The following is a 27222-nucleotide window of genomic DNA, read 5'->3' on the forward strand; positions in this document are numbered from 1 at the left end:
AGGGCCTGCTTTCTGCACACAAGTGAGTGCCACTCCCAGCCTAGGTCCTTAACAAGTTGCTTAAGCTATGCTGTCTAGAAGGCTACTACTAGCACCCTGTTAGTTTTAAGCCATTGTCAGTTTGGGACAAGACTATTGTCTTTGGCTGTTCAGAAATGTGCTGAGGGCATAACTGGATATGTGCAAGAGGAAAGATAAATGACAGGCCAGGTGTGTGTGGTGTATTGTACACGCAAATGATGGAGAGTTTGGGGAACAACTAGGTAGGTGCTTACAAAGAGGCAGATGGACTAGAGAACTGAAAATTGATTCTCTTGCAAATGATCCTGATTTATTTTCCAGTACCCATGTCTGGTGGACCACAACCTATTCCAGGGCATCCAATATCCTCTTCAGGCTTCCACTGGCACCTGTACACACATGGTGCACATACATACATGCAGGCACTCAAGCATACACACAAAATCAATCAATAAATCTTCAAAGAGGCACAAGATCAAAAAATAAGAAAAAGGAGACGATAAGAAAAGAGGACCCTCAGAACAATTTGGCCACACAACAAATACACCCACAGGTTTCTCTAATTAGAGTGATATGCTGTCTGGAGTTTCTATAATTAAAGGGAGGTCACCTCTGACTCACTGAGACCCTTGCTCTGAGCAAGCTGCTCCAGGGATGCTGACAGTTAATGTGGAGTCAACATTGAAAAGCTTGAGCCGGATATCTCACTCAATGCCTTTATATTTGCAAAAGTGAAAATCCTGGCTGCTGGCTTCACTCTTCATAGTCCAGACCATTGTCCCTTGTAGGCTATCCAATATACCTGCTTTTGTCCTACAAAGAAACAGCAAACAAACAAAGAAGACCTAATGCCCTTTTATGGTTTTGTAAAAGCTGGCTTTTTCTTTGACGTATGAGTCCTTAGAGGTGGATAGACACGGTGTCTCTCATGTGATTCTGGTGGATGTACTACGACAGACTCCTGTAGTAGAACTGAAGGTCTGGTTTCATACTCTCTTTGCCTTGTGTGTGTAACTTTTTCTTTGAATGCCTCACCAAAGTACTGCCACTAATGTTTCTGTTCCCTGTCCCATCTGTTGAGCCATATCCCTGTGATTTATGAACAAGCACAGTCACAGCACCTTTGGCTTCTGTTCTGTAGGAATTAGTGCTAAGTCTTGTCACTGGCTTGTCCCAGACTGTCTTAACTCTGCACTTCAAGGGCTCTCTGGTGCCACTGACTAAAATTAGGACTTTCTTTCTGTGGAATATCCCAATATAACTACTTGCTCAGGCTAACAGCACCACTCTCCAGGAAAGGATGGAAACCTAATTAACCTTAGGCTTCAGACACAATGACCCTTGTCATCATGCTCATTTGTTGCTTATTATATTTACGTATGTGACTGAAATGGCTATTTTATGTTTTCTCAATAATACTCTTTTTGTTTATATTTTTTCTATTTTTTTAATTGAAAGTAGGTTTTTTCCATACAATACACTCTGATTATGATTGCCTCTCCCCCAACTCTTTCCAGCTCTTCTCCACCTCTCCATCCAACCAAATCCACATCTGTTCTTACTTTCTCTCATTAGAAAACCAACAGGCATCTAGAAAAAATGAAAAGAAAAATAATATATAAAATCAAAACAAATGAACTATAATAGGACAAAACAGTGAAAATAACAGAAAAAGAGCCAATAAAAAACACAAGAAACACAGATAGATATAGAGACATACACATTGACACGCACAGAAAGCCCCTAAAAACAAAATGGGAAGCCATTCTATTTAAGCAAAAGTCCTATAAGAGAAGGAAAGAAGAGGGACAAAAAGAAAACAGTATCAGTAAGTTCCTTTTGTGTTGGCCATCTACTGCTGAGTTGTTCAGTTTCCATGAACGTGTTGTAAGCTTTCTGTTATTTCTGTTAATATTCAGCTTTAATCTATGATGGCCAGATATGATGCATGGTGTGATTTCATTTTTTTTTAAATTTTTTTGTATCTGGTGAGACTTGCATTGTGTCCAAGTATGTGACCAGTTAAGGGGAAGTTCCACCAGGTACCGGGAAGATGGTATATTCTTTGTGTTTGGGTGAAATGTTCTGTAAATATCTCTTAGGCCTATGATCTCCAGCATTTCTCTGTTAGGCTTTTTTTGTTTGTTTGTTTTTAGTTTTTGGTCTGCATGACCTGTCTATTGGTGATAGTGGGGTATTGAAATAATCTACTATCATTGTGTGAGAGTCACTATGTGATTTCAGCTGTAGTGGTACTTCTTTTAGGAACTAGGCTACCTTTGGGATCGGTTCATAGATATTAAAAATTGCAATAGCCTCTTAGTGTATTTTTGCTTTGATGAGTATGTAGTGCCTTTCCCTATCTCTTCTGATTAATTTTGGGTTGAGGTCTATTTTGTTAGATACTAAAATGGCTACAGCTTATTGGGTACATTTGTTTGGAATAACTTTTTCATCTTTTTACCTTAAGATGCTGCCTATATTTGATGTTAAGGTGTGTTTCCTGGATGCAGCAGAAGAGAGGATCCTGTTTTTGTATCCAATCTGCTAGTCTACATCCTTTTATTGAGGGATTGAGACCTGATGTTGAGAGATATCAATGACCAATATTTGTTGATTCTTATCATTCTGTTATTGTAGTGTGGGATTTTTACTCCTTTTCCTTTGCTGGCTCAAGATTTTTTTTTATTCTGTGTGTTTTCTTTTGTGTTATTAACCTCTTCAAATGGAAGTTTTCCTTCTAGTGCCTTCTATAGAGGTAGATTTATAGATAGATATTACTTAAAGTTGGTTTTACCATAGACTATCTAATTTTTTGCCACCTACTGTAGTTGAAAGTTTTGTTGAGTATGTAAGTCTGGGTTGCCATCTGTGTTCTCTTAGAACCTATAGAACATCTGCTCAGGTCCTTCTGCCTTAGAGTCTCCATTGACCAGTCAGGTGTTATTTTAATTAATCTGCCTTTTATGTTATGTGGTCTTCCCCCCTTATAGCGCTTAATAGTCTTTCTTTGTTCTTTATATTTAGTGTTTTGATTATTATGTGTCATGGGGAATTTCATCTTTGGTTTAGTTTATTTCATGTTCTTCATGCTTCTTGTGTTTTGATAGGCACCTCCTTCTTTAGGTTAGGGTCATATTCTTCTTTGATTTGCTCAAAATATTATCTGTGCCTTTGATCTGGGTTTCTTCTCATTCCTCTATTCCTATTATTCTTTTTTCCTTTTTAAAATTTAAATTAGAAATAAGCTTGTTTTACATGCCAATCCCAGTTCTTTCTCCCTCTCCTCCTCCCCTGCCCCCCACCAACCCCACATCCCAACCCCTTTCTGTTCCCCAGGGAGGGTGAGGCCTTTCATGGGGGAATCTTCAAAGTCTGTCATATCATTTGAGCAGGACCTAGGCCCTCTTCTGTGTGTCTAGGCTGAGAGAGTATCCCTCTACGTGGAATGGGCTCCCAAAGTCCATTTGTATACTAGGGATAAATACTGATCCACTGTCAGAGACCCCATAAATTGCCCAGGCCTCCTAACTGACATCCATGTTTAGGGGGTCTGGATCAGTCCTATGATAGTTTCCCAGCTATCAGTCTGGGGTCCATGAGCTCCACCTTGTTCCAGTCAGCTGTTCCTGTGGGTTCCCCAGCATGGTCTTGACCCCTTTGCTCATCACTCCTCCCTCTCAGCAACTGGATTCCAGGAGTTCAGTTCAGTGTTTAGCTGTGGGTGTCTGTTTCTACTTCCACTAGCTGCTGGATGAAGGCTATAGGATAGCATATAAGGTAGTCATCAATCTCATTATCAAAGAAGGGCATTTAAGGTAGCCTCTCTACTATTGCTTAGATTGCTAGTTGGGGTCATCACTGTAGATCTCTGGACATTTCCCTAGTGCCATATTTCTCTGTAAACCTATAATGGCTCCCTCTATTATGGTATCTCTTTTCTTACTCTCCTCTATTCTTCCCCCAACTCAATTTTCCTGTTCCCTCATGTCTGCCTCTTACCCCCTCCTCTCCTCTTCTCTTTCTCCTAAACTCCCTCTCCCCTCCCCCCATGCTCCCAATTTTCTCAGGAGATCTTGTCCCTTTCCCCTTCTCCAGGGGACCATGTATGTCTCTCTTAGGGTCCTCCTTGTTTCCTAGCTTCTCTGGTGGTGTGGATTGTAGGCTGGTAATCCTTTGCTCTATATACGAGTGAGTGCATACCATGTCTTTTTGTGACTGGGTTACCTCACTCAGGATGGTTTCTTCTAGGTCCATCCATTTGCCTGTGAGTTTCAAGTTTCCATTGATTTTTTTTTCTGCTGAGTAGTACTCCATTGTATAAGTGTACCACATTTTCTCCATCCATTCTTCAGTTGAGGGGCATCTAGGATGCTTCCAGGTTCTGGTTATTACAAATAATGCTGCTATGAACATAGTTGAACAGATGTCCTTGTTGTATGAATGTGCATCTTTTGAGTATATGCCTAAGTGTGGAATTGCTTGATCTTGTGGTAGACTGCTTCCAATTTTCCTGATATTCCTATTATTCTTAGATCTGGGATTTTCATAGTGTCCAATCTTTCCTGCATGTTTTATGCTTGGATTTTTTTAGATTTAATATTTGTAAATGAAGTTATCCATTTATTCTATATTGTCTTCAGTGCTGGATATTCTTTCATCTATCACTTGAGTTCTATTAGTGAGGCTTCCCTCCAAGGTTCCTGTTCAGATTCCTAAAACTTTTGATTCCTGTTTTCCTTCAGTTTCATTTTTTGTTGATTTTATTTCTACTTTTATGTCTTGAATAATTTTCTCTATTTTATTTCACTGTTGTGTTTTCATAGATTTCATTAAGGGTTTTAGTCATATCCTCTTAAAGGTCCCTTATCATATGCATAATAGTTATTTTTTATCCCACGTCTTGTACTTTATCTAAATTTCTTTTATCAAGGCCTACTGTAGTAAGGTTGCTGGGCTCTAGTGGAGACATATCATCCTGACTGTTATTGATTGTGCTTTTACATGGGCAACTAAGTATCTGGGTTTGCTATGATTGTAATCATAATATTGATACCTGGTGATTTTCCATTCCTTGGTTTCTGTTGCTATCTCTAGACCGTAGGATCATGTGGTGGCTATGGGTTGCCTGGTAGGGTGTGCTTCTGAGGCCCTGTCATGTGTGAGCACTAGGGATCCTGGGTAGAACTGGTTTCTAGATGTTAGGAGATAACATGCAGGAATGGGGATGGACTGGAAGTTGGGGCAGAGCTGAGAGCATCCATGATACAGATAAAAGCTGGGTCTGCCAGGAGGATCTAACTCTGTAGCAGCTGTGGCCTCCACAGGGAGACAGTGTCTAGGGTGTTAGGGGGTGAGACAAAAAGATTCTGAGGAAGGAAAGCTGTAAGAGAGGATTGATTACCTCCCTGGGAGTAGGGGTAGAGAGGAAGGAGGGTTGGCAGCTGGTGGTCTGCCACCAATTGGAGATATGACTGAGTAACTAGCATTGAAGGGTGCAATTTCCTTACCAGATTTCATGTCCAGCATGGCCAGTGAGTTTCCAAGGATAAAGGAATGGGGTGAGCTAAATTTGATTGTTTTTTAGTCCTTAGCTTTTAAAGTTTATGCTATTTATCTTAACATTGAGTTAACTTACTAAGTTTTCTATTTATACATTTATTAGATATTCTGTGTTCTATTTCTTTTTAGGTATTTCTTATTGGACTTTCTTGCTTTTGAACATTGAGACTGTAGAATTATTCAAGACACAATAATAGCTTTTCAATAAGTCCAAGAGACCCTGAGCGAGCTTTGTTCTGGAAGCTTGTGCTATGGAGCACATTGATGCCTGACTGGAGGTATGCCTGAGACTGAGTCCACTTTTCTCTGACTACACACAGATTACGTTTGTACTGGAATTGACTTTCGCTGCTTTGGAAGCTGTTGGATTTCTAGTTGTTTTCACCTAAATAAAGTATTCTGAGCTTGAAGAATTGATGTCAACATCTTACGTTTTGAAATATATTATGCAGCAAACTCATAAGTTTGACTGATTTTATAGTTTCCTCAAGCCAGTTGTGAATGCCGGAGCCCTGTGTGAGTTTACTCAAATGATTGCTTTCCTGCCCTGCACATCTTTCTGCCTTCCTACATCCTCACAACTCTCACCTATCTACGGGGGCACAGATGGAATAAGCTCCCAGGTATAACTGTCCTGAAGCATTAGAGAAAACTGTCCTAATGCACAACACTGAATCTCTGCCTAGTTATTAGCTTCAAACTGTATATGACCTAATGGCAGGGGATGACACATCTCTCAGCCTTGTACAGAACAAGAGGCTTGACTCCAATTCAGAAGTTCAAATTTCGCTTGCTGTACATTTACTTTCTAGCGATGTTAATTAGCTAATTTGCGAGACACAAATAAGCTATAATTAGCATGGCACTTGGATATTTTATTTCTAACAACAGGAAGATGATTACCTTTGAAAATAATAAAAGCTTTAAATCGAAGTAAGGGTCTAAATTACAGTGGGTGAGCAGTGAAGAAAAGTGAATTCTGTTAACCCCAACTGCAAGTCCCAATTAGTTAAGTATTAATCAATTTCCTATATAAATGGAAATGAGGAGAGCAAGAGTCTTTGGTAAGGTAATATTTCTCATTGATGCAGACACAATCTGCTGACATTTTTGTGAAAAAGTTCAACTTTTTATTCTTTTGTCCATGTTATCATGACTACTGCTGTTGTCCATGCTAAATGCATGCTGGGCCAATCACATTGGTGATACTTCATGGGTATAGCTTTTGCCATTCCTAGGAGACACAATCTCATAGCAAACTTCTGGTTTTCTCTCTCTCACAATCCTTCTGGTCCCTCTTCCACAGTGATCTTAAGACTTATTTAGGTGCAGGAGTTGTGTTGTGGATGCACCAGTAGGGACTGGTACACAAATCTGCATTTTCATTGGTTGTGGTTTTCTGTAATGGTTTCCCTCTTCTGTAAAAGAAAATTCCTTGATGGGTGGAGGGGGATCTGTATTTCTGTAAATACTGAAGGAGAACATCTGCAAATGCTTGTCCGTCTTCCCCTATTTCTAACAGTATATTGAACATACACAAAACTGTAGCATCATTCGGGATTAATGTATGAACTACTGTACTATTCCACGCCACCACACGGAGCCTGCGGATGGAAAGGCACACAGCCATAAGTTTAATAAAATGTCTAGACATTCAAAAAAAACCTGTAGCATCAATGAATTTATGCTTAGTATGAAGCCTCCAAATTAAGAATAATTTTAATTTAGAAGGATTTTTTAGTTATGTAATAACTTGTTTTTGCTATGTCTTTTGCCATCCTCTTTGGATGGAACATTTAAGCGAGATCTTCACTTGGCTAGGATATGGAAACAATTGACTGGTAGTATGATCCTTGAATCTACAAAGTAATAGGAACAAGGCACCTGGTGTCTGACTGGAGAAGCATGTCTTGTGATGCTCCGAAAGATTCAAGATCTCTTTCAGGCTTAAGCAGTCACTATCTAGATAGTAACAGTTCACTACATCCCAGAGCTAGAAGGCAATTAAGTGATTTTAGTTCTCAACATTTTTTTCTACCTCTAAGGGAGCTATTTCCTCTTTCCCCTACATAAACACACATAGATATATTGAGATAGGTGAAGTATGAAGCACTCCAAAATTCGTGTGAATGCTGGTGTGTTATCTCAAGTGGAAGATGTCATATTATAAAACAAAGTTTCTCACTGAAAAAAGTTTAAAATATGCTCTGTATTCCTATTTAGAATTTAAATGTAGGAAACACATAAAGCATGCAAACACTTCCTGTTCGGAAGTGGATCCCATTTGCAAGGTATCACAATGTGTGTTTGAAAAGGCAAAAGAATGAGGGATACACTCAACATGCACACACACACACACACACACACACACACGTGCACGTATAATGTGTATGCATATATTGTAACTTCCTTGTCTATGGGTTCAGCAGAGTATTTATTTCAGCAGAGATGACAGGTCATAAAATAAATCCATAAAAGCAAAGTTTAATTTTGTCTACCAAAATAATTAGTAAATAAATTAACAAATTCTATTTTCAAAGTATCAAAGCATATTATTTGGAGAATAAATCTTACAAAATATGTCATATCTTTACACAGTAATGATGTTGTTGGTGACATTTAAGTATACATATGAAATTCTGATGGTTATGTCATATTTATTCATGAAAAATTTTGTATTATAGAAACTTCAGTTTTTAAGATAATGTGTACATTCAATAAGTTTTAGTTTTAGATTACATTTATTTATTTGAACGTGTGTGTGTGTGTGTGTGTGTGTGTGTGTGTGTGTGTGTGTGTACGACAGAGAGAGCAAGCATGGCCTGGTGCACATGTAGAAGTCAGACAATTTATATCACTTCCTTCCATTTTATTATGTAGGTTCTTGGGACCTAGGTCAGCCATGACATATATATCTCAGCTCCCCAATAAATAAGCTAATGTAATTTTAAAAAGAAAAAAAACTAGGAGACTGACATTGCTAGGATTATATTATACATTATAGCTTGTATGTAATGTAATATATATTGTATAGTTGTACTATTTCATAAGATGTGAATGTTAATGAGCAAGCTATTATTTTGCTCATTAATATTAATAACACAAGTATTTGTTTATTAATATTATTAATAAAATATTAATTGAAAAGACAGACTAGCAGACATTCAAGGGCCCAGAACAACTCTTTACTCACAATGGTTAGTTACTTCAGTGTGATGACTGTATTTACAAAGAAGAAATCATTTTACATCCAAAAATTTTGTTTTGGGTCAACTCAATTCTCATATACAAAAAAATCTTGATTTTATATTTAAATATGGTTGGTAAATTAGTAATTTCTAGAATAAATATTGTAAAACACATGTTCTTGTAAGAAGGGTCATTCCTATCTACTTCATCTAGACTTCATTGGAAATTTGTACACCAAAACTTTCATAGAAAAATGTTCATAATCATACCGTACTTGAACTGTTACAACTCAATTGTACTTGAATAGTAGAGTCAACTAGTAAGTCATGGAATGTGTGTACACACATACACACACACACACACACACACACACACACAAACACACACACACACACACACCTGATGCTGTAAAATAACAGAAATAAACAAAACAGTTTACAAAATACCAGGAAGATTTCTGGCAAAATATACTGAGAGAAAAAAATACAAAAATAGTAAGGAAGGTACAAAAATAGATAAAATAATTAATAGCTGTAGGAATAAACAATGACTGCATTTAGAATGCAGTGACATAGGAGAAGGAACAGGGGGCATGTGATGGTGTGTGCTCTGATTGTCTGGTGGTTAACCACTTGAGCTAGTTCCAGGACAGCTTCCAAAGCAATACAGAGAAACCCCGTCTCGAAAAACCAAAAAAAAAAAAAAATATTAAGCAAAATTAAAATGATAACACTAATGGCATTCCTTTAAAAATTTAGGAAATATTTATTGGTTACATTTTGACTAATATTTAGAAGAATAACCTGCTTGCAGAATAACCTAGATATTTTGGTTAATATGGTTGGTTTTAGAATAAGAAATAAAACCTTTCCAGTAGTTATTATTGTTTTCAAACATTTTTGACCGATAATCTCTGAAAAACAAATCATTTCTTTTTTTGACTTTTGGAGACAGGGTTTCTCTGTATTGCTTTGGAACCTGTCCTGGAACTCACTCTGTAGACCAGGATGTCCTCTGACTCACAGAGATCTGCCCGCCTCTGCCTCCCCAGTGCTGGGATATAAGGCGTGCACCACCAATGCCTGGCCAAAAAAGTCTGTTTAAAAACTTCAGGGAATCTCTAGTTAGTAAAGTGTTATGTTTTTAAAATGTAAAATATTTGGTAAAATTAATTCACATGAGAGCTATCTGAGAATCCCAAAGCTTACTGGAATTACTGGCAGTGTCAGTGTATGCTATTGGACACTGGAAGAATGAGTGATCATCTTTTGAAGAGCCATTGAGTCCACTGTGTTCCTTCTTTGAGGAACACACAGTCAACTCCCCGCTAGAGCCACTTAGGGAGAACTTGCCAGAGGTATTCATATGTGAGCTTCCAAAGGCTTTTCATTGTCATAAGCCACTTTATTTAATTCCTTCATCTTAGAAATGGGAATTCAACCACCTTTCTGACATTGCAGTGACATGATGATTAATTAGCTAATGTTCTCGAAGTGCTTTGAGGATATAAAGTGCAAAATAAGTGTTAAGCACAGTTAAACATCACAATCAATCAACACAATGCTTTATTATGCAACATCTTCCAGCTCAGATAGAGTCAACTAATTTACTTAATGTGAAAATTAGAAAATACACACAACATGCTAAAATTTTGTGTTATAAGATGGAGCAGGGGTCAAGGAGGCACAATTTATTTATTAAATATTTTAATTTTCATCTATTATAAATTTTTCTTCAGTTAAAAACAAGGAAAGGATCTCATTCAACTTTCTGTCTCAGATTTTTGCATCAAGCCCATTCACATAATTGTATATGGTGGGATGTCCTTGATTGTTTCCAATTCTAAATGCAGCTTTAATTCTCCAAATTACTGTTGTTCTCTTTCAGAGTATATCTGAAGGCAAGAACTATAATTCATAAACCATAATAAGTAGCTTTGCATTAGTAACAATATGTGAAGAGCTTTTTCTTGTATGTGACTAGGTTAATATATAAGAGAATTTATATAAGATAGGTAGTCTCCAAGCGATTGTGGAAAATGCTTGACAAAGTCCAGATATATCAGCTCTCAGCCCAGATGCACAGAAAAATGAGAATAAGAAATATAAACTCTTTCGTATTTATTTCAAAGCCCACTATGTAGGACTGGGGAATTAAATCAATTTTATTTGTTCACATTTAATACAGGAATTAACAAATGCTAACTGCAAAGTGATTTATCATTATTAAAGATACTTATTCTTAAAAACGCCTGAAACCTATCCTCTAACTATATGAAAATACACTTTTATTTTTGCGGGAATATTTAAGATGGATAATGAACAAAACCTAGAGCGCTGGTGGCCTAGACACTTTCTCTTGCCTCTGTAGACCTAAAGACATTCTTTCTCTGTGTTACCATCAGTCCTTGCCTGAGGACAATCAGAGAACAGCAAAGGATTCAATTAGGTAGCTGACTTTGTGAAAACAAACCGCATTTTAGAAAATATACAGATCCCAGAACCCTCATTCATTCTGGGAAATTCTTCTTCTGGGTTTCTGAAGATCATCTAGGGTAATCTTCGAGACAGAACACCGAGTTTCAACACATTCCAGTAACTTTCCTTGGGAGGGTTGAGTGGATTAGGGGGCGTGGCGTGGGTGTGTGTGGTTGGGGTGATGAAGAGGCTGCATCGGTCTTTTGTCCTCCTCGTCTCTCTGTTGTCTTTAGAGGTTTGGAATTCTTGCAGGTTCTGGAATTTAGCAGAACTAGGCTGGAGCCAGCTTCTGGCTTTGCCATTTAATAACATTCCCGAGACTTTGAGCTCATCACTTCTGGGCTTAGTTTCCGACTCTCGTAAAATGGAGAGATAATGCCTATATTTCAAGGTTGCCATGACAATTACAGAGATGCCCCTGCGTGGAGACCAACAGACTGATGAGAGCTCAGTGAGTAAAGGATGGATGGTGAAATTATCCCATGCTTCTTACATGCCTCTATCTCAAGTTAGAAGATGGAAACCATCACCATCCTGAAGTCCTTGGTAGCTCTCACTGCATAGCTCTCAACATATAGGCATTTAATTTCACAGCAACTTTTAGCTGTTTATATTTTGGTTTTTAAAAATTGCTTTTATTTTATTTTATTTTATTTTATTTTATGGGTATGAGTCTTCTGCCTGCATGTATGTCTGTGTACCATGTGCATGACTGGTGCCCACTGAAGCCTTAAGAGGGCATCAGATCTCCTAGGACTGGAGTTATAGATGCTTCTAAACCACCATGTGGGTGCTGAGAATTGAACTTGTGTCCTCTAGATGAGTAGCCACAGCTCTTAACTGCTGTGCTATCTCTCTAGACCTCGTTTTCTTATTTTTTTTTTAAAGCAGAAAAGTGATCCTCAGATAGATTAATAGGGGTATATAACACAAGTCATGTAAATTAATTAAGCAATCCAACATGGCCATCTCAGAAACTGTCCTGCCTTTACTTCTGTACCTTTGGTGACCTGCTGAGATGATTTATTAACTTTGCCCCATAGCTTAATTATATGTATAAGCAGGGAAAAATAAGTCCGGAGAAAGACAGAAATGGGTAGTAGAAAAACTCAATGCTCCATCCGGGGATCTTAAATAACTAATGCCACAAACCCATTCTTTCACATTCATCTCAGGCTTTTAAAAAGTCACACTTGATACTACAGTGTAAAATTAATTCTACAAGAATTAAACTTTCTCTTAGTCATAGTGTGGTATCACTTAGATGAGGTCAGTTTATATAATATCTGCCTTGCCACCAATTTTTACTGGCTGAAATAAAACCAGCGTAGTATCTGTTTACTGACATAGTTCTCATCTGTCACTGGTGAATGCACATCACATGGCTGTGACTTTATCCGTGGTTCCTTGGGGAAGCAGAGTGTATCACTTACAATGCCTGGTGAGCTCATAGAGCTATTTATAATTCGTAACACAGCCATTAATAGCTTAAATATTTATAACCACATTTATTAGCTATATATCACTGGGACAACAAATAATGCATATGGAGAAAATAGCCACTTTCTCAATTGCAAAACAGGACTTCTTTCCTTCTAACTGCTCTGGGAAGGAAATTATATTGTCATTTCCGCAAAACACAGGGGCAATGCATCCTAGGATTTCTGTACTCTGTCTCAACAGCATTGTTACCCTTGCGAACACTTAATTCATTTTGGGAGGTTTGCTTTTTCTTGCCACCCTATGTCCAGATCATGTTCACTTATTTGTCTCTGCTTAGACAGGCACAATTCTGGTCACCTGACCCACACTTTCCTAAGCCCTCTATTTGGAGTTGCCCTCTGTCGTCTCCCAGGTCCTCTCATTAGAAAGATGTTCATCAGTATAAGATACTGGTCTGAAGGCCCACAGGTGCTTGGAAGTCTAAAAACTTCATGTCAAACCCCTCCCTCCCATGTTTACAACTGTATTATGCTTTTATATCTTTGTGAAGCAATAAGACATGAAACAGTATTTAACTTTCTTAAAATCTAAATGATCCTGTGATAGTTGGCCTTTTTGGTAGATAGAAGTAACATCTCAGCTGGAACTGCTTTCTGTTGAAGTCATGGTAGTAAGAAATCTTATGTGAAAAATCTCTGTGGCAAACCTTGATGAATTGTGTAAGGGGTCCCATGTCTGCCTTAGAGGAGTCTAGAGAACATTATGTATACACAGAGGCATTTCTAGAACTCATTAGGCCTAAAAACCAACCTGCAATAGGAAAACAGTGCTACCCATCGTGCTTGCAAGCCAAAGACAGGAGAAGCTTAGTTTTTGTAAGTTAACCAACAGTTATCACATTATTTTTCTTATTAGAAGTTACAAACTTTGTCACTTCTGAATAACCAGCCATGAGATTTTAAAAAGGGTCTTTGAGGGCAGGGTGGTGTTTCAAGACAGGGCTTCTCTGTGTGGCTTTGGAGCCTATCCTGGAACTCGCTCTGTAGACCAGGCTGGCCTCGAACTCACAGAGCTCCACCTGCCTCTGCCTCCCGGGTGCTTGGATTAAAGGTGTGTGCCACCACTGTCTGGCTTTAAAAAGCTTTTTAACCTTTTATTGCTCTAGAGCTCTGCTTATCAGGCCCTCATTTACTTCATCTGTTTTTGGATTTCCTTCATAATACTCTTCTTTCTTTTTTGTGTTGTTTCTAAATGTAAATTTTTGATAATTTAATACATGAATACAGTATTCATATTATTTCTACCCCTTTCACCCCCAGTTCCTCTTCTGTTCCTACATTCCCTCTCAAATATATGACCTTTCTTAATTATTACAGTTTTACACACACACACACACACACACACACACACACACACACACACACACCAATCAAAGTTCATTATTGTTGCTCTAATGTACATATGTTTATGACTGACCCTGTGGTTGGATAGCCCATCAGGGGCTCATCCATGGATAAAGCAGATTCTTCATTTCCAAACAGTCATTGGTTGCCAGTAGCTCTTCTTTTAGGGGTGGGACCTTGGGAAATCCTAGTCACATTGCTATGTTGATTGTCTCTGGTGTGTATAGGCAGGTACTGTTTAGATATAGTGTTGAGATTTCATGGTGCAGGTTCTTGTAGTGTCTAGAAGATGTTATCTAATAGAAGACATTCTAGTCCTCCAGTTCTTCCAATCTTTCCACTGAATATTACCCTATAGTAAGAAATGACAGATTTTTTTTTGGATTCATAAAATAAGCACAATAATTTTATTTAACAAATAAACAAATAACAAATAAACAAAAAAGATTTTATTTTGTAACTTATACTTAGTTAAATAACATTAGAATAATTGACTGTTGCATAATCATAAACTTTTGGAGATGTATGGGATTCTAGAGTTCCTCATGAGCACAGCAAAGTACCACTTGTGACTATTCAACATTAGCCTTAAAAAATTTCCACGAATAATGTGGGAAATTACCAATACGGAGATTACCAATATGGAGGCAGGTAAAAATACAAGGGAATTTAGCAGGGAAAAGCCTTACTTACAGAGGGACCTAGCCAGCCTGAGGGGCAGCAGTCAGTACAGCAAGCCAAAGACAAAAGCGAAAGCGGGGCTGTCACATCAGCGTCCCTCACTCTTAAATCTTCCCTACGTCACCCTGACCACACCCTCGCAGGCATGGTCAGGCACACCTGTAGCCAGCCCCTAAGCATGCATGGCTACAGCATCCCTTGCACATGAATATTTTGCCTGGTGATCTGTGTTCTGCACTGTACAGCACAAGAGAAATAGAAGGAACCATTTTTAATCACTATCCCAAAAAATACTCCAAGACTAAAATGTTTTCTCTTGCCCTCTTCATCACCAGAAGCCATTACTAGTTCGGGACTGCATACATTTGCTCAAATCTTGGCATTCCACCTTATTAACAGCTAAGATTGCATTCACCAAGATAGGCACTCCCAGCTGATCTGAGTTAACTAATAGGTGAAAGTATTTTGTTAAAAACCATTCTATCCCCAAAGTTCAGCAATTTCCAAATAGTTTATGATGTGGTTTGGCTAGAGAATGTATTCTTAGTTTTTAAGAAAATATTTGAACAATGTATCATAACATCTTCTCTGCTTCTGGATATTTAAACTCCATCCTCTATTTCTTCTTCACACAAGGCTTTTCTACCTTTTGGCACTGTGACATGGTCTTGTCATCTGTAAATGTCTGGGGCTGTATCCACAGTATCCTGGGAAACAATTGGCTCACAAGCCATAGGCTGGACATGCCTGGTACAGGTTTTTAATTAATCCAATAATATGTCTTTCACATTTGTACAAAGTAATAGCAATCTACCTAACTATTTTTATGGATTTTACTCAATTATCATTTCAAAAACCCTAGTATAAAAAACCCTAGAAATAGTATCTACTATTTAATAGTCAACAAAGGCTGGATATAAAGCTCAGTAAGACCCTAGTCAATTCCCAGAATTTATATTGAAACAAAACAAACAAACAAGCAAACAAGCAAGCAAGCAAGCAAACAAACAAACAAACAAAAAACCAGAAATAGTGCCCATGCTTCTAATTGCATCACTCAGGAGGTGGCTAGATTGTGTAGCCTACTTGCTGAGTTTTGGGCCTGTTTCGAAAAAGTGAATAAGAGCTGAGGTTGGACTCTGACCTTCACATGTACATACAATCACATATATCAACACACACACATGTGTACCTGTGTATAGCAATGTCCTCTGATATAAAACATAGTGCAGGGAAGCTTATCAGACTCAGGAAGTGAGCAAGCTGAAAACTTCAGGAAGTCTCTGAAACTGACTAAATACACTAGTCTTCCTCATCCTGCACAGGAATGCTCTCAGGCAAGCTGAGCTGCTAGGAAGAAGCTCAGTCCAACTGAGCTACTTGGAAAGGAGGTTTTTTTTTTAACTTCTTGAGGTATAGTGAAATTTCCAGCTTTAGTGAGTGGTCATCTATGCTGGGGTGGTGGACTTTGGTGATGCAGCTGTCTTTGAATCATTTCTGTTCTTATATGTAACCCCTAAACCCATACTTCTATAAGTAACCTTAATAAATTCACTTGCTCAACACATTGGATTTTGGTAATATCCATATTTCATTCTGTTTCATTCTATAAGTTCCTTTTCTAGGGTGGTAGATATCTGTTCATTTCATGTCTTTCCAGGAATAGTGTCTTACAATAGCATCCTCTCCAAAAATGTACACACACACACACACACACACACACACACACACACACACACACACACGGAATTAAATAAATAATGCCACATCACAATATCCCTACTAAGCAACCTTTTCATGCTTAATAAAGCTGTGATTTTTTCCTTATTATTCTTAATACTATTTAAAAATCTACATAATGCCAAAAAACCATAAGAATAAAGAACATTCATGTATCCAATGCATTTTACTTTTATAAATTCAATGCATAAAAGCCTCTCAGTAACCAATGTTAAATTCTTAAAATAGACTGCATTATCTTCAACCATATTATCTAGTGCCATATGTCATATAATGACAGTTTCCAGGAGAATACCAGGAAATCCACAAAAGGATTCAGTAAGTGCTATTATTTTCCTAATACTTTCTTGGAGAGGCATTTGATTTGATTTTTTGATTTTTAAACTTGATTTTGATTTTTAAATGTAGGATAAAAATGAATTAAAAATATATAGTTGTTAAAACTATCCCAGCCTAGAATGTAGCAGTTTATGTGTTCTCTGCTTTTGAGCATCATATTAATACGTGAAAGGGTACTCCACCACTCACTATCTAGATTTTGAGTCATGCCTGTTCTTGTTTGTTTCAGGTTATAGCAATGAAAACATAAGCACTGTAACTCTTTTATCTGGTAGGCAGATACTAACCATACCCAATAGCCTCTTGGTACTCACACTCCTTTTTATACTGTACCACCAGTGTGTGCTACACTCAGCAATTAGAATACAGCAGGAGCAATGAGGTGTCATTCCGGATGTTAGATTTCAAACAGATTGAGCAGAAAATATGACTGAAAATAGTCCTGTGTGAGGTCCAGGCAGCAAGGATCTGATACTTCTGCCATTACTCCACCTAGTGAGGGCCACAGCATTAGTGAGAACAATGGCCTGGTATGATAATGAGAACTTGGCAATACATCTGTACCTTCCTGAACAGACACAAGATGACTTTGGCTGACAACAGCCCCACCCCCCACCCCCAGACCACAGGACATCCTATGCTCAGATTCATGACCAGAAGAAACTATATGGCACATTTTTTATTGTTTAAAATGGTACATTTGGGGAGTAATTTCCACAGATAACACATTGGCTCTCATTATTTATATTAAAGTAGATATACTTAATGTGAAGAGAAATGTTTTGGGATATGGTAGATCAAAGGATGAATTTGAGTATGATCATTCTTCAAAAGAGTAAGCAGTATTTCTATGTGATCCAATCATTCCAATACTGTGCCTATATCTAAATGGTTAAAGCTCAGATTCAAACATGATCTGTATGTTCATCTTCATAACAGCTTTCTTCACAACAGCTAGAAACTAACCTGGGTTTCAATAGATGGAAGAATGAATAAAAATGTGGTATATAAGAACTATAGGCAAGTAAGTAAAGCTGAGAGTAGGAGAGAGGGGGTCCTTCCCAGGGATGAGACCACCAGCTGATGGGCCAGTGCCAAATGGTTATCCCTGAAAATATACATGCAGTAACATGGTGTGGACTCAGCAGGTTGTAGTTAGGAATATATATGTATATACAAATATATACAAGCTTACAATAACAATTGATTAAAAAGGAGGCCATGAATTTGAAAGAAAATGGAAGAGTATATGAGAGTGTTTGGAAGCAGGAAAGGGAAAGGAGAAATGTAAATAAAATACCCCAAAACTAAATAAAAATGTGGTATTCATTAACCATGGACTATTACATAACCTTAAAAGGAAGAAAATATGAAATGTATTACAAAATGGACGAAATTTCATAGCCAAATGCTATATTAAGTAAGCATGCAAATATAATATGATTCAACTTATATGAAAAGTATCTTAACTATAGAGATGAGTAGATTTATCACAAGTGGAGGGAAGAAAGAAGCAAGAATGTTTTTTAAATGAGTATACGTTTCAGTTTGAGAGGACGAAAAGTCCTAAAGATGGATGGTGACGGTATATGTCCATACTGTTACTGAACTGGTCACTTAAAATGAGAAAAATAGTTAATTTCACATTGTGAAATTTAAAACTGAGAACTGAAGATTTTATTGAATAGAAAAAATTTCCATTGACCATTATAAGATAGTCAGAGGGAGATTCTCTAAGAACAAAGAGAAATACTTCATTAGTCTTCATTTTAAAAATATATGTAAATAAGAAAGTTCAAAAGATCACCGCACATTTATGGTTAGTATATTTATCTCTTTGAATCTTGCCATTTTTGCCAGTTATAAACATGTCCCCACATGGAAGAAGAAAGAATTAAGAACTAAACCAAACCATAAGACCTTCATCCTACAATCTTTTCTGCTTTTCAAGATGTGCTGGGGCATTAGTGGCACAGAACTTTTGGGGGTGACCAACCAATGTTTGGTTTAACTTGACGCCCACTCCATGAGAGGGAGCCCATGCCCTATACTGCCTGCACAGCCAGGAACTGGAGACTGGGTAGCCCAGAGGCTTAGGGTAGAACAAAACATGACTGGCAAGTAATAAATAAATAAATACATGAAATGATTCCTAATGTTATTCTTCTATACTCACAGATTGGCTCCTTGTCCAGTCTTCATCACAGAGGCTTCCTCTGGCACCAGATGAGAGCAAATACAGAGACTCACAGCCAGATAAGATGCTGAGAGAGAATCTAAATTGGAGGTATCCATTGGGTTCTTCCCCTTGAAGATTTGGGGAACCCCCAAGGAAGAGGGGGGATAAAGGCTATAGGAGCAGACATTAGAACAGAGCCCACCAAATCAACTAAGCAGGGAGGGGGGGGTCAATGGGCTCATAGAAACTGAAATAGCAAGCACCTGACCTACAGGGGTCTATAGGTGGCCCTCTGCATACTTGTTATGGTTGTTAGCTTGATATTTTTGTGGGGCTCTTACCAGTGGGAGTGGGTGTATCTGTGACTGTTGTGCTGCTCTTGGGACTCTTTTCCTCCCCTTGGGTTGCCTTGTCCATCCTCCATCCATATGAGGGCTTTTGTCTTGTCTTACTGTGTCTTGTTTTGTCCAGTTTGGTCATTGTGTCTAGGAGGTCAACTCTTTTCTAAAGAGGGAATTGGGAGGGGAGGAGTGGTTCTTGGGGAGAAGGGAGGTGGAGGAGCACTGGGAGGAGTGGATGGAGAGGAATAGACAAATCTGTTTTCAATAAAAATCAAAATAATTTGGATTCCAGAACCTATTTAAAAATAAAAAATTAAAAGAAAAAAAGGAAAGAAAAGAAAAGGAAATCTTCACTTGTTTCTGTGAGCTCAGGCAGTCACAGGTAACAGTAAATTTCAAAGTTTGGCTGTAGAAGAGCAGCAGTCAGTTTGCAGCATCAGTGTAGTAGTTGGTGATGGGGAGACACTGAGCATACCTACCATCCTGCAGAGAACCCAGAACTGTGAGTGTGGCTTGAATTCAGAAAACAGGGATAAGATCATGACTGGTACAAAAAGGACATGGGAAGCTCCCAAGCCAGGGTGACCAGTATGACACAGAAAGAGCCAGGAAACTCGTGATACACAGTCACGAAGAGTGTGCTCTGGGGAACATTAAGCTGTTTGTTGGTTTACGGATGTGGTGAGGATGTGGAACCAAGACAAACAAACAAACACCCAGCCTTTGAGATGGCTCAGGGCTGAAAAGTGCTTGCTGCCAAGCCTGAGTGCCTGAGTTTGAGCTTGAGACTTGCAAGGTGGAAAGAGGGAACTGACTCCACAAAGCTGCCCTCTGACTTTTCTGCCCCACTGTGGCATGTAGTTGCTCCACACAACAAGTCAGTAAACATAATAATTATGATAAACCTCTGGATCTCATTATAAGGGGAGATTATGCATATGTTTCACCATTTTACCTAAGGACAGGGCAAACAAGGTCAGATTAAGAATACACTCAGTCATTTACTGTGCACAGTCTGAGCACAAGGGTATGTTTTCTGTTATTACACCTATAGGTAGAATTAAGAGGACAAAAGTAAACAAAATAGGCACCCGGCTCACAGACATTGGCTCATAGATGGGCTGTTCTACATGGAGAGCTAGAGTATGAATTGACTGTGTTGGATCACAGCCCTAGGGATGGCACATTAAACCTACTGAACCAGGGACAAAAGGTTCTAATCATAGTGCCACTTTGTCAGCATCTACATTTTCTGTTTTTTTGTACATCAGAATAAAGTTCGAAGAGAACTAAATAGGATTACATCATGCCGATTTCTTAGTATTGCACTGCTGGAGTTGTCTTCCTTGGTGGTAAATGCAGAGCATTGTGATGGCAGATTTTAAGGGGAGCCAACCAGCAAAGCAGTCATGGGAAGCCAAGTGGGACTCAGGGACAATACTAAGCATCTTGAGGGCTACTAGAGAACAGCAGCATATGGAGACCACAGTAGACATATGACTAAATGGCAGTGCTGCGCTCTGGTCTGCCCATAGCTTGCCCCTTTATTACAGGCACCTCACATTTCCGTGTTATCGCTGAACAATGACATCTCAATTATTAATAAACATTTGGTTTAGACTCTATCAGCTTAATTGCAGGAGCAAGTGGATCACAATCTCGCTGTCTTCATCCTTTTACTACTATCAGGTCACACAGGACACTACAGTTGATCACTAAGATAAGTACAGGCAACAGGGAGAATGCTGTTGCAACATCCTGGAGTGGAAGGAAGAACAAAACAAAACAAAGCAACTTTGCCTTGCAGTGTGGTCTCCAAGGGCCATGTAGGCATGGAGCAGGCACATAAGGGATGTGCCGGTGGAACTTTCCAGGAGAGAAGATTAGTTCTTGCTGAGGGAGAAGTGGATAGACAAAAGAGCCTGAAACAGTTTGAAGCTGTAATATTCCTACAGTCTTGGATCTGGATGGGGGAGCCTGGGCCGTGTCTGGAGACAGAGGTAGCCTAGTGCTCTGGGTTCTGCATATCTGGCTCTGATTCTCTGTGGATGATGCAGCACAAGGATTGTAAGCAAGATGATAAAATTCATTTTTTTTTTGTGTGTGTATGAAAACCACTGAAAGAAAATTTCCAGGACAGCTCTAAATGGCATCAAATCAACAACTTATGCCACCACCTTCCTGCAGCCTCTCTGGGTTTCCTTACATGTTACCATAGGCCAACTGTGGTTATGCACATTTTGGAGAATTAAAGGCAGAAAAGAAAAACAAAAATCCAAAATGGCCTTTTAAGCTTTTGATTCATCTATTTGATTTTATGTGCATGAATGTTTTTCTCACATGTATATCTCTACACCACCTGTGTTCCTGGAACCAACAAAAGTCAGAAGAGGGCACTGAATTCCTGAAACTGGTATAATGGTTGGTTGAGAGCCACTATGTGGGTGGTGGGACTCCAATCTGGGTTGCCTAGAAGAGCAGTTAGTGTTCTTAACTGCTGAGTCATCACTCCACTCCATCCCATGGTTATTTTATTTGCTAAAGACTATTAAAATAAATAACCATGAGACTTCTATTTTTTAAATGTTTGACGATCTTTTTATTTGGATAACCAATTTACATTGAGATTTTAATGTTTCTATATTTCTGAACCAGAGGAGAGTAGCAAACACAACCTGTCTTTAGCCAGAATTTAAAATCATGTATAACCCCTAGAAGGAAACCATCCCCGCTAGCACCTTGAGTTCAGCTCACATACATCAGTTTCAAGCTATGACATACAGAGCTGACATGTGTTATATTAAGACAAAGAATAGACATAGAGGCTGGGACTGCTCAGTTGTATAATGTGCTTGTCTGGCATGCCATTGGGAGCAGAACACTTTGGAAAACACCTCAGACATTTTTTTAAAATTCAGACATGCCCTTCCTATATGAGGAAGAAGAAAATTTGCTTAGAGAATTTTGTTCATGGATGTTTGGCAGTGTCAACCATGAGAGTCAAATACTAGATAGAATCCACATATCCTTCAATAAGTGAGTAGATGAGTGAACTGTAGAAAACTCATAAAATACAAAATTAATCCCAAATTAAAAGCAACACACTAATAATAATAAAGTTAAAATCCTAAATCTTCTGTTCTGTCATCTCTTTTGTTTCTCCTAAACATCCTGTACATTATTGTTTTTATTTTCAGTGTTTCAAAATGTTATGAAATTCAAGATAACATAATAAATTCACATGAAGGATTATCAGATGAGAAACATGAAAATACTACTTCATAAATAATGAGACAAAGCTTTGCCCCCTTGGACTATTTTCTGAAGTGTTTATGTAGGCAAGCTGGTTTGATACTGTCTCTTAAATTATTGCAAATGTAATATGCATGCTTTATAAAATGGAACATAAGATACAACAGTTGCCATACCATGCAAATTCTCACAAAAGTATTATTATCACCAAGGTAAAAATAGCTTGAAATCTTATAATATGATGATTTGTGTCATGATAAACCTGACAAAGATTAGTTACAGCTAAACATTTTGAATGATTTAATAAAGTATTCTGTTCTTATTTTGGAGTTGATTTCCAAGAATAATAGGGGTGGAAAATCAGTTTCAAGCAAATATTCAAAAAGTCTCCCCTAAGGTCCAGTGAAGGATATTTCACAATATCAACAAGCAGCAAAAGCAATAGCAAAGCAATAGGAGGCAAGGAAAATAAACAAAAGTATAATTCTAGGCATATCAAATTAGTCACAGGTCAAGATCAAGGCCTTTATCTTTTAAGAGAATGCATTTTCCTTCCTGGAAATTCTGTTAGGATTACTGCCTTTTCCCTTCATCTTTGTATTTAATTAAAACACTAAAACACAGAGATGGTGGGTCCTATAGACTTGTTACTACCAATAAAATGACTTGTAGGGTTAATAGGCGAATGGAAGACAGAGATGGATAAATTAAAAATAAATAAGACCTGAGTAGTTCTCACCAGATATAGCAATGAAGAGGCTGATTTATTAAAGAGTTCTTTCTGAGGAAGATGATCAGAAGTGATGTGGATGAGGGATCCATAGAGATAGTCTATAATGTGATTTTTATAAATTTATTATTATTATTTTTAAACTTATTATTTTTGTTGTTGCTTGTTTTCTGAACTTTTTTTTAGCACAGTCTTACTATGTAGCTTAGTCTAGCCTTGAACACATGATCCTCATGTCTCAGCAACCCAAAATTTGGAGCTGAAGCAACACCCTACCATATTCAGTCTTGAGCTAGCCTATAAATATTTTTTTATTAAAAATCAAGTTATGTAGTGAAGTTTAAAGATACATGAGGCAGTAGCTCAGTAAATGTTTAAAGATGGAAGTAAGACATGCATTTCAATATTAAGGAGAGTAAAGCTTATCAAATGAAAATCAGAGGAAATCTAAGCAAGAGAAGACAAAAATATTGAAAAGACAATCACCACATTAAATGACATACTTTGTGTGGAAATTAAACCCACAGGCTGATAATAGTGAGGATCATATAAAATTTGAATTAAGTTAAGAATAGTTTGAACATCCTTAGGATTTTAATTGATGATAAGACTAGTTGAGCATGTTTTTCTAAACACCATCCTTCCTTCTTTAATCAGTATTTTATAGTACAAAAGTGGAGACGTAAAAGTAATGGTACAAAGGACACTTTCATGCCAGGATTTTCTACCCCACCGTTTGCCAACCTCCACAAAGGATGTAATAACTAGTTCCAAAATGATTACTTACAAAGCAATATGTCTCAAATAGAGCAGTTGGTATTCTTATGGAATTTCATATATTTTGAATGATTATCACGAAATTAAATGTGAAGTTATGTATCCGATGATGTTTTAAAATGATATTCTGTATTTTTCTTGTCTTCTGTTTTTGTTTACCTTTTGTCCACTAAGGAGGCTATTCTCTAGTGTGGTCATCAAATCAGCCACGGTAGAATGGAAGGGAGACAGAAGGTCTGGATGTTTTACAAAAGCCTGTGTTTAGAAGTCTCAGGAGGGTTAAGAGGAAATCAATGCCTGTTGTAGATACAGACTCATACAGAACCCATTGTACTGGAGGGTAGCAACTTGATTTCAGACTGCACAGACTTCTCCTTGCTTTAGGAATTAGGGAATATTGCTGGGAAGTAAATCTCTGGTATTGGGGTGAATAACACTTAATCTCCACATTCACTTTATTGCTGAGGAGTCTGAAGGATTGGAGGCTAGAATTGTTTGTAATGAGCTATTGTGTTTTGAATGTGTTATGTCCCCTTTAACCACATGGTTGGACCACTTGGTTTGAAGCTGGTAGCAGTATCCTGGAAGGTTGTGGAACTCTTAGGAAGTAGAACCTCAATAGAGGAAGTAGGTCACTGTGGCGGATTGAAAGGAAATGCCCCCAGAGGAGAAGATGTGGCCTTGTTGGAGGAAGTAGATCACTGTGGGCTTTGTGGTCTCATATATGTGCAAGCCATGCCCAGTATCTCAGACCACTTCCTGTTGCCTGCAGTCAAGATGTAGGACACTTGGTTTCTTATCCAGCATCATGTCTGCCTGCATGCCACCATGTCACACCATGATGATAATGGATTAAAGCTCTGAAAATATAAGCCACCCCAATTTAACCATTTTCCTTTAGAAGAGTTGCCATGCTCATGGTGTCTCTTCACAGCAATAGAGACCCTAACTATGTTAGTCACTGAGGGTTCGTCTTAAGGTTTTGTACCTCTGTCTGACTTCCCATTTTCTTTCTGCTTTCCTAGTGTGGATGCAGAATGACCAAACAGTCTCTTGTTCATCCGGTCATGTCTTTCTCACTTGCTGCCATGTCTTTTCCACCATGTCGGACCCTATCCCTTTGGCCCTATAAGTCAATATAAACCTGGCCTCTTTTAAAAGGTTTCTGTCGGAGTTTTTATTACTGCAATGCAAGAGCAACAAAGACAGTTGCCTTGGGCTGGAAGGGTCACCAGCAGCTTCAATAGAGGCATTTATGGCCTCTAACCATGAATGATCCCTTAGTTCTGGCCATGCTGTGCAGTAGGAGAGATGAGAATCTAGCAGAGGTTTGTGATGACTCAAGTCTGAAGACCAGATACCTCTACTTTAATTTAGTGACACTTACCTGCTTCAGTTTCCCCACAAATCTTAACATGATTGTGGTCCTGAAGTTCCAGAAGGGGTATGCCAAAGACTGGTGTGGTAGTTCAGTGGTAGAACCCTGACCAGCACATACAGGGAATACTTCTCAGTCTGGTAAGTTTTGAAGGACTAAGGAAATAAGGTCTATGGGGAATAGAGAAATATCAGTCGTGTGGAAAGTGTTTTATTCAAATTTGTGTTTCTCAAATGAATACATTTATACTGAAGTCTCTCACTTAGGAGTATATACAGGATTGAGTCACTAGCACAGAAAGGAACTCAAACTCTAGGAACATGACCACATTTTTTTTAAATGATGCTAAAGGAACATCTGTATCATCAGGTTTCTACATAAAGAATTTAAGAATTGAAAATTCTTCAACACTCAGGTGTTGCATGTCATGGGAAGTCTGTGTTGACAGACATTCTCTTTTTCTGGTTCTATTCTTTGCCTTCACTTTGTTTACATAGCAGCAATATATTGACAAATTAAGAATCATATTATTTTTATGTCTTTAAAATAAGAACTTCAGAGCAACTTTTAACATTTATCTTCAAAACTAGTTGTGAGCCACGTGATGGGTTTTATTGTAAGACTTGTCACATTACATGTCAAGGGTTGACAATGCATCAGTCACTGAAAATTATCATGAGCTTTGGTACTGAGTACCTAGTGGATAACTCTACAGAGTGCTTGGTGGATAAAAGAGAAGAAAAGAATTGATATCTATGTTGTTTTCAGCTAAAAAAATCTTATGTACTCCTTAGGTAATTAAGAAAAGCTTGCAGGCTGAGATCATGGTACTTTGGGACTGAAAGAGAGCTCTGTTCAACTTCTCATTCAGCTTGAAGGTAATGTTAAGTGGTTTAAAGATAACATAAAGATTATCACATTAGAAACACAAAGTTACTCAAGACAATGTTCACTGAAAAATTCATTTTCTGTCTTTACACATTCATAAGACGTTTAATTCCAAGAGGGAGATTTAATGTCTATCTAGAGCTAATGGAAGAGTGAAGACAGATTTCTTCTTAATCCCCTTGAAGCAATGAAGGTAATTTAAAGCTTAATATAACAGTGAAGATTAAGAATTTTATGAAATCCAGGTGGATAAACACTATCTATATTATATCATTAAAATGCATTCATTTTTTAAAACTATGATTTAATTTGGTTTTAAAATATAAGTCAAGAATTAAATACTCTGGATTTTAATAATTTATCCTTTACCATTACTTCGTGATAGAGAAATTTTGTCTGTCTTATATTACCCTCTAATGAAGTTAAAAATGTTTGTGCAGTTCCAAGCATCAGTCCTGATCACCACTTAAGTTATTTTGAGAGCTGTTCAAAATGAAATTTAAATTTGTTTAGAAGGGCTTTTTTCCCTGAGGGGGAAAAATCCCAACACTACATTGTTGTCCCACTATTTTACCAATGGGTTGACTGGGAGCTTGGACTTTTTAGAGATGCCAACTAAATAGTAATTCTTAACTTTTTTTTCTTATCTATACTCTATCGTGTGCCAGTACTTTATCTCAGTACAGCATGCTCATCTTCCTTCTCCTTGTGTCTCTTGAGACTTCATCCTTGAGCTTTCTTTTTGTCCTCAAGTTCTGTCTAACGTCTTCCTACCTAGCTATTGGCCATTTAGGCCTTTATTAAACCAATGAGAGCAACACA

The sequence above is a fragment of the Cricetulus griseus genome, chromosome 4, assembly GCF_003668045.3.
Source record: "Cricetulus griseus strain 17A/GY chromosome 4, alternate assembly CriGri-PICRH-1.0, whole genome shotgun sequence".
Lineage (NCBI taxonomy): Eukaryota > Metazoa > Chordata > Mammalia > Rodentia > Cricetidae > Cricetulus > Cricetulus griseus.